This window comes from Armigeres subalbatus, chromosome 3 (assembly GCF_024139115.2).
Source record: "Armigeres subalbatus isolate Guangzhou_Male chromosome 3, GZ_Asu_2, whole genome shotgun sequence".
NCBI lineage: Eukaryota > Metazoa > Arthropoda > Insecta > Diptera > Culicidae > Armigeres > Armigeres subalbatus.
In genome coordinates this window covers 260245208-260259831 of record NC_085141.1, presented here as the reverse complement: position 1 = coordinate 260259831, position 14624 = coordinate 260245208, and positions in this window count along the sequence as shown.

Here is a 14624-nt window from a genome sequence, read left to right as displayed (position 1 = left end):
TAATCATAACCTACAAACCCAATGTGACATCCAGGACCCAATATCGCTTCGCTAAAGTGGTTCTCTGGCCCAATTACCCCGTAGGCCCAGTCCATAGGACCCCGTCAAGCGCCCTAGAATCGGACGAACCCATAGCCGACGCTAGTACCACGCATAGCCGATGCGGACAAAGGCCAGGAAGACTCGATCATCACGGAGCCACGTGACGCTTTGGACACCGTCTGCATGATCCACCGATTGCATGGTCCACCGAGTGCATGATTCCTAGAAATCCCTGGACGTTAATCCCCCTTCAACCAGACAACCTACCCGCGAGCTCTGCAGCAGTTTATGCCGGCCGGCCACCTTACATACTCACACACACACAAACCTAGATGTTGTAAGTACCCACAATAAATTACTGTTAAACGAGAATTAGGAGTGTCTTTATTGAACTTTTGATTAGTCTCTCGGAGCCGACCTTGAGAGCGAAACGCTCAGCTCTAGCTTGCCGGAATACCGCAAATAGTACATGTTAGAATTCAAGAACTAACAGGAGGGAAAATGATTTATGTTTTAAATGTAATGAAAACAACCCTTTCTGTTTGAACTGATTTGTTATGTTTCCAGCTCTAGCCATCAAAACAATGAAACTTCATCAAGGCTCATTAGTTAATTGTCTATTTTGCTGCAAAATTTTAACGGTTCTCAGCACCAGCGGACAATTTTCCATAGAGGAGCCAGGTGGGTGGCATGACGCCATGTTTTTGCAGTCATCATCTCAGTGTAAAATTCATGATAGTATGTGTTTTGTTTACAAGCATCACATTTGATTCTCATTAGGATACAGAACTGTCAGTGGGATACGGTCGCGTAATGTTGGCTGCAAAACAAACCTATTGTGTGAGATAGGGATGCCACTGGGCTGAGAGGAGCACTGTCACAGCAAATCGCATTATTCCATCCGGCTGGTTGGTTGGTTGGTTACGCCATTATTTACAGTTCGGCATTCAACAATCAAAACATTTTCGGATTTTCAGTAGGGTCCTCTCACTTTCGGGAGGCTGCACCAATGTGCCACAAACATGTGGCCTCAAACAACATTAATCACCCGGGCGAAGACATCCTTCTCTCGTTGCTGCGGTACGCCACAGAGCTTTGATTTCGCACCCAGAAAGGTGCTTAATTCGGAGGAAATGTGACTGAATTGAATTATTGTGAATTGACTTTGTGTTCCGTGGCCTTTTGTTGCGCTTTATGATATTTCTCTCTCCGCCTTTGAGGACGACGGACCGGGGCAAACGGAATGATGGCAGATCTAGCCGCGTTAGCCCGCCCAGGTGCACGGAGGAGAGTTTGAAAAATGAACGATTCTTCTGGGGAACTTTGTTAGCTGTCCATTGTCCTGAAGTTACATTTTTCGGTAAACAGTTTATTGTGGGCTTTGTTGATACGTTCCGGGAGGATTGGATTTTATTGAGTAGAGCTCACTGTGGTATACGGATCAAAGAAGCATCGTTTAATGATGAGTTTTCGAATAAATATTTTTGGGGGAAATTTCTTTACTTTTAATAATCAATACCATTTAAAATGTTTTGGTGTTATTAATTATACGCTAGTCATTTTGTCATCATAAGAAAAATAATGTAAATTATAAGCTACGCCAATTGACAATTTAATCCTTTTTCGCAATATAATGTGAGAAATTTAAATATTTGTATGGACCGAAACGCTCAAGTATGTAACGTGCGAATTAGTCTTGAACAAATTTATTATCACTTCAAAAGATGGCGATTTATCTTCTTAAGATCGTTCGACTTCCCTGGTAAACCTGAATCCAATGAAAATTTCATTACAGCCACAGAGCAATAATTGTCTGATTACTTGGGATGAATAATTTTGAACAAAGCCGTCTATAAACTAATTACTATTCACAAGTCGTTCCTAATTAACACCAAAGGAGTTTTCGTTCGCCTTCAAAGTATCTGTTATTTTTACCAATCCGGGGAAAACATTCCCAAAACAAAGAAGATTAAATTTATTTGATGAGAATTCTATTTTATTTTTCAAATCTGCTGCCAGGTCCCCAGATGACAACGCACATTTGTCACCACCAGGGTGAAACAGAGCCGAGAACAATCCCATAAAGCCGCGTTACTGCGCCGCGTTCACACTGGAGGAGCGAAGTTTTTCCTCTCGTAACGCTAGATCTCACTTTTTTTTTCTTCTGCTTCACAACATCCGAATGTGTCATTTGTTGTCGTGGGGGGATTCAAAGAGAAGAACCCATGAAAGGCTTGCATCTTCAATTTGCTTTTTATTTGTAGGTATTTTGTTCAGATGTGATGCTTTTTTTCTCGTTTTTTGAGCAGCGCGGTGCGTCACAAGTTTGGTTCCCGTAACCGAGTGCTCAAGGAATGGAATTAATAAAATAATTAATTTATACTTCGGCTTTGACACACGAGATGGTACGATTTGACATTCTTTTCTCGCGTTGAGAGCGACATAACATTTGTTGTACAGTGAAATCTTTGCTGGGGTTTTATTGTTCTGGAGGAGAATGCGTGGAAATTAATTAAAGCAACGGAAATGGAATCTCGAATTGCAACAATTTGATGAATAATGTTTATTATGACTTTGAAATTCTAATACCATTTCATTCAGTTACGTGTCTTTAGATTGATATTTTTGTCGTACTAAAAGTGAAAATCAGTATAAGGTTGTGAATCACATTAAATGGTATTCTAACACGTAAGGGCCTATTAAGAAATAGAGAACATATCGCGTAAACAAAGTTATTTATCTTATTACTTATCTCTAGTAGCTATCACGTTTTGTCTTTCTCGTATACTAAGTATACGTAGGATATATGTTCGCTAAAAAAAATATAGAAGACGCGGAAACCCATAGTGTTATAGAACTCAGTTCGATGAATTGAGGCGATGACTGTGTATGCGTAGCGTATATGTGTGTACGTGCGAAAAAATTCTCGCCTTTTTCAGGCACTTACCTTTAACCTGTTTCGTTGTTCCCAATTGAAAATAAGCCAGAACGGACTATAGAATCAGAAGTTATGGCCAAAATACAATTTTTACGACAGGTACGCAAGAACAACAAGTTGCATTCAACGCAGCATCCTGTCCCAATGTTTTCTGTTGAAAATTATCCGGATCGGACCATGTGATCAGACTATTGAAAAGAGACTGTCAAGCCTAGAGGCCTGAATAAGAGAAACGCGTATAGAAAATATGACTCTGCCAACACTGCATTCAATCTCCTTCATCAAAGAGCAACACATGAAAAGGAAGAAATGGTGTATTGAAGATAAAATCTCACAATCCGCTATTTAATTTGCCCACATCACATGACAATAGAATCCAAAAAATAATGTAATTTAATTTCATAATCTATAAATAACTTGCATATATTATTGCAAACTAATGTAAAATACATTCAAATTTGTTTATTTAAAAACGGCATTAAAATCGAATTCAGCCGTTTTCAGTATTTGAGCCAACATTTTGGCTGCTTCACAGGTCTTCTGCTCGATTGGCTGCTGTTTTTTGACGGTTCGATTGGCGGCACATACCTATCCACGTTTCTCTTATACAGGCCTCTAGTCAAGCCTATTGAAGCTTCCGAGTATCTTGAAGGGAGGCTTCAGAGCCTCTGGAAAGGCGGCTTTCGAGCCATTTAAAAGGCGGATTGTGAGGTACTTAATAGGAAGCTTCTGGGCCTCTTGAAAGTACGCTTTCAAGCCCTTTAAAAAAAGATTTCCGAGCCTTTTGGAGAGAAGCTTCCAAGCCTCTTGAAAGAAGACTTTCGAGACTCTTGAAATGAGGCTTTAGAGATGCTTGAAATGAGCCTTCCGAACCTCTTGAAAAGAGGCTTCTAAGCCTCCCTAAATTCGGCTTTCGAACCTTTCCCAGCCTCTTGAAAGAAGAATTTCGATTCTCTTGAAGAGAGGTTTCTGAGCCTCTTTCAAGGAGGCTTCCGAGCCTTTTGAAAGTAGACTTCCGCGCGTCTTGAAAAGAGGCTTCCAAGCCTTTTGAGAGAAAACTTTCGAGCCTCTTGATAGGAGGTATCTGAGCCTCTCGAAAGTACGGTTCCAAGCCTCTTGAAAGAAGCATTCTGAGAAGGAAAGCCTCCGAGCTTTGAGCTTTTAGAGGAGGCTCTTGAAAGGAGGCTTCCGGGCCTCTTGAAAAGAGGTTTTCGAGCCACTTGAAAAGAGGTTTCCGAGCTTCTTGAAAAGAGGCTTCGAGTTGCTTGGAAGAAGAATTCTCAGAAGCGTAGAAAGATGCTACCAATTCTCTGGTAACGAGGCAACTGAGCTTTCCGGACTTCATGCCTTCCACTCAAATTAATGCTTTCGTACCTTAAGACTCTAGATTTTAGTTAAGAAGCGTATTGTTAACATATTATTCAATATTCTGTTTTGAATACAAAGATTGCACTAAAGATTTAAAAAAATCGACGTTTTTATTCTTTTGTCGCATAGCCCTTCATACGTCTACTGGCGTACACCTTTGAAATGTTGGACATCGTCGTCGATAATGCCACAACAGCAGTCGCATGCACGCATAGTCGACATGGCTGCCGAAGGTCAGCTTATCGTCTTTTATGACCCCAAGGAGCTTCAAACTCCGCTTTGATGTGATCGCGATTTAATTCACGTGAATCACTGCATGTTGTACCGACTTGCGGTTGTTGTGAATATAACAAGCCAAGTCTTATGTGTAGCGAGCTCCAGGCCTCTAGCGTTAATCCAATCCGTCACCGTGCTGATCGCGTGTGCTACGGTCAGTTCCACCTCAGGAATTGACTCTTTGCCAATTCCTGAGGTGGTACGTCATCAATTCCTTCAACGGTACGTCATTGGCAAAGCCGACGATTTTGACACCAGAAGGAAACTTTAGTTTCAGAGCTCCGTCCTTAAAAAGGTTCCATAATACCAGGCCCAGTATTGAACCTCGCGGAACTCCTGCGGCAACAGGATCGCTTCTCTAACCGGCATCGGTCTCGTATAATAGTACACGGGTCTGGAAATAGCTTCCCGAAATTCGGTACAGGCCCACCGGTAGGCTAAATCAAGAACGCAATTGCATCCCTGCTTGCGCTGTTGAATGCATACTTCACATCCAGTGTCACTAGTGCACAGCATCGCATACCTCGCCTTTTCCGTTGGATCGTTATCTCGGCGGTTTTTACCGCCGAGTTCGGGTTCGCTATGAATGCTGCCTTGAGAGCGGTGTTTGCAACTGCATTAGGCCCTGGAGCTTTGTTTAATGCCAGGGAATCACCCACCGCAAGAAACTCTTCGTTCACCACCGGAGCCACCATTTCGGCCACACTCTAAATGCCGTACGGTGCATGATGCCAGGGACGTGTGAGACGGAAGGGAAAGAGTACCTCGATAATCCTCGAGAGCCTATCCGGGAACCGCTTGGAGGCGTAGAGCCCCTTCTGGTCTTGGCCATCTCAATTATGTAGGCGTCACGTCATTATGTAAACATCTTGCCGTAATTCGGCCTGCTGCCGCCGGAAAGTCGCATCGATCTTCCTCCGAATCCAAGCTAGGATAACTTTGCCCAGAATTTTGAGATCGTCCTTTTTGGGCCATCTCTCTAAAACACCCTGCATTTAGTCGACCGGAAAAGTTGTGGTGTCTCAGATATTTCTGAATAGATTCCCCAGCTATACGATGATAAAGTGGAGGCCGTGTATAATGGAAGGGGAATATCTATCACGTGTTGACAGGGTCACTCCGCTTAAGCGTCGTGATATATCGTAGAGGAAGCGAATGTCGCCGGTTGCTGCAGCTCTTCCTATTTCGCTCGCTATTTCGCTCGCTTGTTCTGTCGACAAGAGCGTTCCACTTTCTTCTCCAGATCCAAGTATCGTTGATGGGCTAAGACTTTGCCTCCTCAGTTTTTTTCGCTCTATCGCGGCTTTGGCTTCTCTTCGTTCATCTATCTTCCTCTAGGTCAAATGCAACAATAGGAACACTGTTTATTTTTATCCTGTCTTTTGTGAGGAAAAGCGGGCATCGGGCGGCTACCTTCTACCAAAGCTGTGGCACCACCAACGAGCTGGGAACCGGCTTCATAGTGCTGGGTAAGATGCGCCAACGCGTGATTGGGTGGCAGCCAATCAACGCAAAGATGGGCAAGCTGAGGATTAAAGGTCGTTTCTTCAGCTATAGCATCATCAACGTGCACTTCCCACACGAAGGGAGACCCGACGACGAGAAAGAAGCGTTCTACGCACAGCTGAAGCAGACATACGATGGATGCCCACTGCGGGACATCAAAATCGTCATCGGTGACATGAACGCGCAGGTAGGAAGGGAAGAAATGCTTAGACCGGGCATCGGACCGGATAGTCTGCACACCGTATCGAATGACAACGGCCAACGATGCATAAACTTCGCAGCCTCCCGCGGAATGGTAGTCCGAAGCACCTTCTTTCCCCGCAAAAATATCCACAAGGCCACATGGAGATCACCTAACCAAGAAACGGAAAACCAAATCGACCACGTTCTAATCGACGGTAAATTCTTCTCCGACATCACACACGTCCGCACTTACCGCAGTGCGAATATTGGATCCGACCACTACCTCGTTGCAGTATGCCTGCGCTCAAAACTCTCGACGGTGTACAACACGCGCCGAAGTCGGACGCCGCGGCTTAATATTGGGCGGCTACAAGACGGTAGACTAGCCCAAGAATACGCGCAGCAGCTGGAAGTGGCACTCCCAACGGAAGAGCAGCTAGGCGCAGCGTCTCTTGAAGATGGCTGGAGAGATATTTGATCCGCCATTGGTAGCACCGCAACCGCTGCACTTGGCACGGTGCCCCCGGGATCAGAGAAACGACTGGTATGACGGCGAATGTGAGCAGTTAGTAGAACAGAAGAATGCAGCATGGGCGAGATTGCCCTAGTAGCACACTTATCACATATCAGTCACTGAGACTCATATGCGACCAAATCCAGTCACATTGGAGTTGCTGCAACCAAATTGATCTGAACTGTGCTACTAGGGTGCTGCAACACCGCACGAGGGCGAACGAGGCACGATATAAACAGTCAAAACTCGATTTTCCGGAGGAAAAAGCGTCAGCAGGAAGATCGAGACCGTGACGAGACGGAGCAACTGTACCGCGCTAATAACCCACGAAAGTTCTATGAGAAGTTGAACCGTTCACATAAGGGCCACGTGCCACAGCCTGATATGTGTAAGGACATAAACGGGAACCTTCTTACGAACGAGCGTGAGGTGATCCAAAGGTGGCGGCAGCACTACGAAGAGCACCTGAATGGCGATGTGGCAGACGAAGATGGCGGTATGGTGATGGACCGGGGGGAACGCGCGCAGGACATAATTCTACCGGCTCCGGATCTCCAAGAAATCCAGGAGGAGATTGGCCGGCTGAAGAACAACAAAGCCCCTGGGGTTGACCAACTACCAGGAGAGCTATTTAAACACGGTGGTGAGGCACTGGCTAGAGCGCTGCACTGGGTCATTATCAAGATTTGGGAGGAGGAAGTTTTGCCGCAGGAGTGGATGCAAGGTGTCGTGTGTCCCATCTACAAAAAGGGCGATAAGCTGGATTGTAGCAACTACCGCGCAATCACATTGCTGAACGCCGCCTACAAGGTACTCTCCCAAATTTTATGCCGTCGACTAGCACCAATTGCAAGGGAGTTCGTGGGGCAGTACCAGGCGGGTTTTATGGGCGAACGATCCACCACGGACCAGGTGTTCGCCAAGTACTGCAGAAGTGCCGCGAATACAACGTGCCTACACATAATCTATTCATCGACTTCAAAGTCGCATATGATACAATCGATCGGGACCAGCTATGGCAGCTTATGCACGAAAACGGATTTCCGGATAAACTGACATGGTTGATCAAAGCGACGATGGATCGGGTGATGTGCGTAGTTCGAGTTTCAGGGGCATTCGCGAGTCCCTTCGAAACCCGCAGAGGGTTACGGCAAGGTGATGGTCTGTCGTGTCTGCTATTCAACATCGCTTTAGAAGGGGTAATACGAAGAGCAGGGATTAACACGAGTGGTACAATTTTCAATAAGTCCGTCCAGCTATTTGGCTTCGCCGACGACATAGATAATATGGCACGTAACTTTGAGAAGATGGAGGAAGCCTACATCAGACTGAAGAGGGAAGCCAAGCGGATCGGACTAGTCATCAACACGTCGAAGACGAAGTACATGATAGGAAGAGGTTCAAGAGAAGACAATGTGAGCCTCCCACCGCGAGTTAACATCGGTGGTGACGAAATCGAGGTGGTAGAAGAATTTGTGTACTTGGGCTCACTGGTGACTGCCGAAAATGATACCTGCAGAGAAATTCGGAGACGTCTAGTGGCTGGAAATCGTACATACTTTGGACTCCGCAAGACGCTCCGATCGAATAGAGTTCGCCGCCGTACCAAACTGACAATCTACAAAACGCTCATTAGACCGGTAGTCCTCTACGGACACGAGACCTGGACGATGCTCATGGAGGACCAACGCGCACTCGGAGTTTTCGAAAGGAAAATGCTGCGTACCATCTATGGTGGGGTGCAGATGGCGGACGGTACGTGGAGGAGGCTAATGAACCACGAGTTGCATAAGCTGTTGGGAGAACTATCCATCGTTCACACCGCGAAAATCGGACGACTGCGGTGGGCCGGGCACGTAGCCAGAATGTCGGACAGTAAACCGGTAAAAAAAGTTCTCGACAACGATCAGACGGGCACAAGAAGGTGAGATGCGCAGCGGGCAAGGTGGATCGATCAGGTGGAAGATGACTTGCGGACTCTCCGTAGACTGCGTGGTTGGCGACGTGTAGCCATGAACCGAGACGAATGGAGAAGACTCTTATATACTGCACTTCGGCCACTTCGGCCTTAGTCTGAATAAATAATAATAATGCTTCTGAAGCCATCCATGCGAATATATTTTGCAGCGTTTCCCTACGACGAGCGCTTGCGCTATTACTGACGGAAAGTTTTTGCCGTCGCCAAGCGATTATGATTTGCACTTTGAAAAACAATTATCCCGACTCAACCTTCTCTTGTACACAATGATGGTTCTGAAATGAACAAATTTGTTTTCCATGATGCGCCTCTCCAATCACAAACAGCAACAAAACCTGAATCAGAAGCATTCACTTGACTGAAACTGACGCCAACGTCAGTCACTCGATGATTTGAGACGTCATCCCTGCGAATTTTTGCGCTGCGCTCCCGATGAAGATTTTCTACCGTCGTCAAGCGATTATTGTTCGCATTTTGGAGAGAATTTGTCTAGGCTCTACCTTTTCTTGTGTAAAATGGAGATTCTGAATAGAACTGATTTTCCATCCACAATGCGCTTTGCTAATAACTCACGCAACCAAACGTTAGTCCGATGTCAGTCACTCGATGATTTTCCGCTAAGACGCCACCATTTAGAATACATTTTCAGTACCGCCACAGACGCACCGGGACCGCAACCAACGCCATTTTTTTCCTGGGGAGAATCGATTTTCTTTCCACAATGGACCTTTCTAATCACTAACAGTAACAAACGAAGGTTCAAGCATTCCGTTAAAATATCTCTTTAGTGTTGTTGCTTTTGGCGACGGTCAATCGATGGAAAAATCGCTCTTTCTCTCTGCTGGGACCGCAGCGGCCGGCATCATTTGCGACAGCTGCTGTGAGGTCCTTGTGTGCGCCCTCCTTGATCTCTTGGCTGAACTGAGGACTAGAGTACAGCTTGTCAGTTGCACGATTTTGATGTCTGTGCTTGCGATGCACGTTGGTTCACCGATTTTGAACAATGCTTGCCGAAATTCGTTGTTGATCGATTTATACCTTCCTATTTATACTTCCTAACCACTTTTCGTGACGGTTTCAAAATAATAATATCTTTTTAGGCTTCTGAGCAAATTTTGTTTGAGCTTCCGAATGGAATTCTTCAGAGCTTCAGAACGAAATTTATCTGGACTTCCGAACGAAATCGTTTTCGACTTCCGAACAGAATCTTTTTGGGCTGAAGAATGGAATCATTTTGGGCTTTCAAATGGGTTTATTTTGATCATCCGGACTGCAACCTTCTGGGCTTTTAAACAGAATCCTTTTGGGTTTCCAAATGAAATAATTTCGAGCTTTCAAACGGAATCTTTTTGATTTTTCTAACGGCATCATTTTGAGTTACGTTTCGTAAGTACGTTGAGTACGTTTCGTAAATACTACGAGTGCTGAAAAAATCGAGTTTTGCAACGAGTTGCACACGCTTTGTTTTGCAATGACAAGAAATGGACTTTAATATGACAAATCTGTACTCTTCTAATTCCTTCCAGAACTTACTCCACATGATCATTCTTGCCAATAAATTATGTTGCTGCAGGAATTCCATGTTGCCGTGCCACTTTGCATATAGTTCGATAAACTTAGCTGGTAGTGCAGCCTAGGCACTGTTGTCCTTCTGACATCAGCTAGAGTGAGAGGGTGCGTCCTGTGGGGTCTGCCTAGGATGTGGTGGGGTTCGACAGTGGGCTCTGTTGAACTTCTATAAAAAGCTGCATGTATCCCCAAGCAGGCCCTATCAAAGCGACTGTGTGCCGCTCAAAGCGCACTAGCCTAGCCCTGGTGTTGGGTGGGACTTTAAACAAATTTGACCCGACTGATCGAGCGTCTGTCCACCAAGGAGGTGCGGCTCCAACAGCGTCTGTTCTGGCATCCAGCGGCTGAGTATGAAATGCTATTCGCCGGAAGCTATACCTAAGATGGCAGCCCCATCCCGGTGGATAGGGAACCTTGGGCCAACAACCTACTGTTTCCGAAACAATTTGTTCGAGAATCCGATAATGAAAGAATACGGACTGATTTTACGGCGACAACTCTTAGCGCGAAACAACGGACACGAATAGGAACATGGAACGTTTTAACCCTAGCCCAGCAGGGTAAATTGGCACAACTTGCCAATGAGGCACGCCGCATGAAGCTTGAGATCCTGGGACTGACTGAAGTCCGTTGGCCAAACTTTGGAGAACACAGAACGCCGTCGGGACAAGTTCTGCTATACTCTGGTTTACGAGGTGAACACGCTCCCCGGCATCGCGGAGTTGGCTTCCTACTAAGCGCTCAGGCACACTTTGCGCTTATGAAGTGGGAACCTATAAGTGAAAGGATAATCGTTGCCAGATTTAGAACACGGGTCCGAAACCTTACTATAATCCAATGTTATGCGCCAACCGATGCTGCCGATCTGCAAGGCAAAGAGAACTTCTACAGTCAACTCAATGCCGTCGTAGATAGAATTCCGAAGGGTGATATCAAGATCTGTTTGGGCGACTTCAATGCGAAGATCGGATCCGACAACTCGAACCATGAGCGCATTATGGGACGCCATGGTCTCGGAGAAATGAGCGAAAACGGAGAGCTGTTCGCAGAATTTTGTGGTAATAACGACATGGTGATCGGGGGATCGCTCTTCCCTCATCGACAGGTTCACAAGGTCACGTGGGTCTCCCGTGACGGCTTTACAGAAAATCAAATCGACCACATCTGCATCAGCCGAAAATGGAAACGGAGCCTTCTTGATGTACGGAATAAATGTAGTGCCGATATCGCGTCTGATCATCACCTCCTCATCGGCGAAATACGCCTGCGCATTGCGCGGATTCGTCGGCAGGAGAAAAGAGTTGGACGACGATTCAACACACGCCGACTGGAAGATGCCACGGTGAAACGGTCCTTCGTTGAAGAACTGGAGACGCGTGCTGCAGATATTCCGGAAGGTGGCAGCGTGGAAGACCAATGGACCGCCATCAAGAATGCCTTCATCGCCACCAGCGAGAACAATCTGGGTGAACTACGCACCCAGAGAAAACAATGGATCACCGATGAGACCTGGAGGAAGATAGAGGAGCGAAGAGAAGCCAAAGCCGCGATAGAGCGATCGAAAACGAGAGGAGCCAAAGTCTTAGCCCGTCAACGATACACGGCTCTTGAGAAGGAAGTAAAACGCTCATGTCGACGGGACAAGCGAGCGTGGGCAGACTCTCTGGCCGACGAAGGAGAGAGAGCCGCCGCAACCGGGGACATTCGCCTCCTCTACGATATCTCACGACGCTTAAGCGGGGCGAAGATGAATGCAACGATGCCTGTGAAAGACGCGAATGATCAGTTATTGACCGACCCAACTGACCAGCTGAAACGCTGGTTCGAGCACTTCGAACAACTTTTCAAGTGCCAACCAGGCCATCACCACCTCGGCATGATCTGCCTAGGATCCGACGTATAACACGTGTCAATACCGAAGCTCCATCACTGCTAGAGATTCAAACAGCCATCCAAAGCATGAAATCGAATAAAGCCCCAGGGGTCGACCGCATATCAGCCGAGATGCTCAAAGCTGACCCCATGACATCCGCTCAACTACTGCATCGTTTATTTCGTAATATCTGGGACACCGCAACTTTCCCGGTCGACTGGATGCAAGGTATCTTAGTGAAGGTGCCCAAAAAGGGTGACCAGACTGGCGGCGAGAACTGGCGAGGCATTATGGTGCTGTAATTCGTTCTCAAAGTTCGGAGCAAAATTATTCTAGCTCGGATTCAGGAGAAGATCGTTGCGACTCTCCGGCGGCAGCAAGCCGGATTCCGTGCCGGAAGACCCTGTGTGGACCATATTGTCACGCTCCGCATCATTTTGGAGCAAGTTAACGAATTCCAAGAGTCCCTTTACTTGGTATTCATTGACTACGAAAAAGCTTTCGACCGTCTCAATCACGAGAATATGTGGGGCGCCCTGAGACGCAAGGGGGTTCCTGAGAAAATCATCGGCCTCATCGAGGCACAGTACGAGGCCTTTTCGTGTAGAGTGCTGCACAATGGGGTCCTTTCCGACCCTATCCGGGTCGTAGCTGGTGTGAGGCAAGGATGTATTCTATCACCGTTACTGTTCCTCATCGTAATCGATGAGATTCTGGTAGATGCGATTGACCGTGAACCAAACCGCGGGCTGTTATGGCAGCCTATAACCATGGAGCACCTAAACGACTTCGAATTGGCGGATGACGTTGCACTACTCGCGCAACGGCGCTCTGATATGCAGAGTAAGCTCAACGACCTTGCCGATCGCTCCTCCTCGGCAGGTTTAGTCATTAACGTCAACAAAACCAAATCGTTGGATGTAAACACGGTGACTCCTTCCAGTTTCACAGTAGCCGGGCAACCAGTGGAGAATGTTGAAAGCTTCCAATATCTTGGTAGCCAAATGGCGTCAGACGGCGGTACCAAGATCGACATAGGCGCACGGATCAAGAAAGCAAGGGCTGCCTTTGCGAGTTTAAGAAATATCTGGAAAAACAGGCAGATAAGTGAACGCACCAAAATACGAATTTTCAACTCTAACGTGAAATCTGTGCTGTTATACGCTAGCGAAACATGGTGTGTATCAGTGGAGAACACTCAACGGCTGCAGGTGTTCATTAGCAGATGCCTGCGGTATATAATTCGGGCCTGGTGGCCTCACAACTGGATCTCAAACAACGAGCTCCATCGTCGTTGTCACCAGAGGCCGATAGCAACAGAAATTCGGGATCGGAAGTGGGGCTGGGTCGGCCACACTCTACGTAGGGCGGAAACGAAATCTGTAAGCAAGCATTAGACTGGAACCCAGCGGGACATCGCAGCAGAGGCAGACCCAGAGGCTCATGGCGGCGAAGCCTCAATAAAGAAATAAAAGAAGTCAACCGAAATCTAACCTGGCAACAGGTTAAAGCGATAGCCGGGCATCGCTCAGGATGGAGATCTTTCGAATCGGCCCTTTGCACCACCGGAGGTGTACAGGATCCATAAGTAAGTAACTACTGTTCTGATGTTGGTTTTTCATTATAGCACCCAAATGAGTGTTATAATGCATATTATGCAACCCATTTGAGTTGCATAATGCTCTTTAAAGCACCCATTTCGTTGGTATGGAAAAGTAGGCCGTTTTATGACTCAATGGCGAACTGTAAATCAGATATTATGATCGGCAAGAAGGCATCTTTCCTAGCTTCTTAACAGATTTTTTTCGACTTCCTAAGGAATCTTGTTGGCCTTTCAAACGGAATCTTTTTGGGCTTCCAAATGGAATCTTTCTGGGCTTCCGAACAAAATATTTCTGCGCTTCCGAGTTGAATCTTTCTTGACTGAGTTTGCGATTCAACGTGTTCGTATGGGGCCCCATACACGCTCCGAAATGTTCTACAACTTTGACTCCGCCCTCAGGAAATTTGGTTCGGTTGGAGCAAAGTTGGATCGTCTGTGTGCAAGTCGTACAACTGTTGGACAGTACAACTTGCTCACAGACGGTCCGACTTTACTCCGACCGAACCAAATTTCCTGGGGGAGGAGTCAAAGTTGTACAATATGTCGGAGCGTGTATGGGGCCCCTATCGCACGCGGATCCGGATATTTAGTTCTATTTTGTGCAAAAGTAAAAATTAGTACATCAATTAATTCGCTAATGAACATGTTTTTAGTTCTTCTTTGTACTTTGTAAATTTATTAGGAAGTAAAAACTTCAGTGCGCGTTTGCTCATAATTTCTATCGGACGCAAAACGTTCGCACGATAATAGAAATTCTTTGTTCTGCTTTATGTG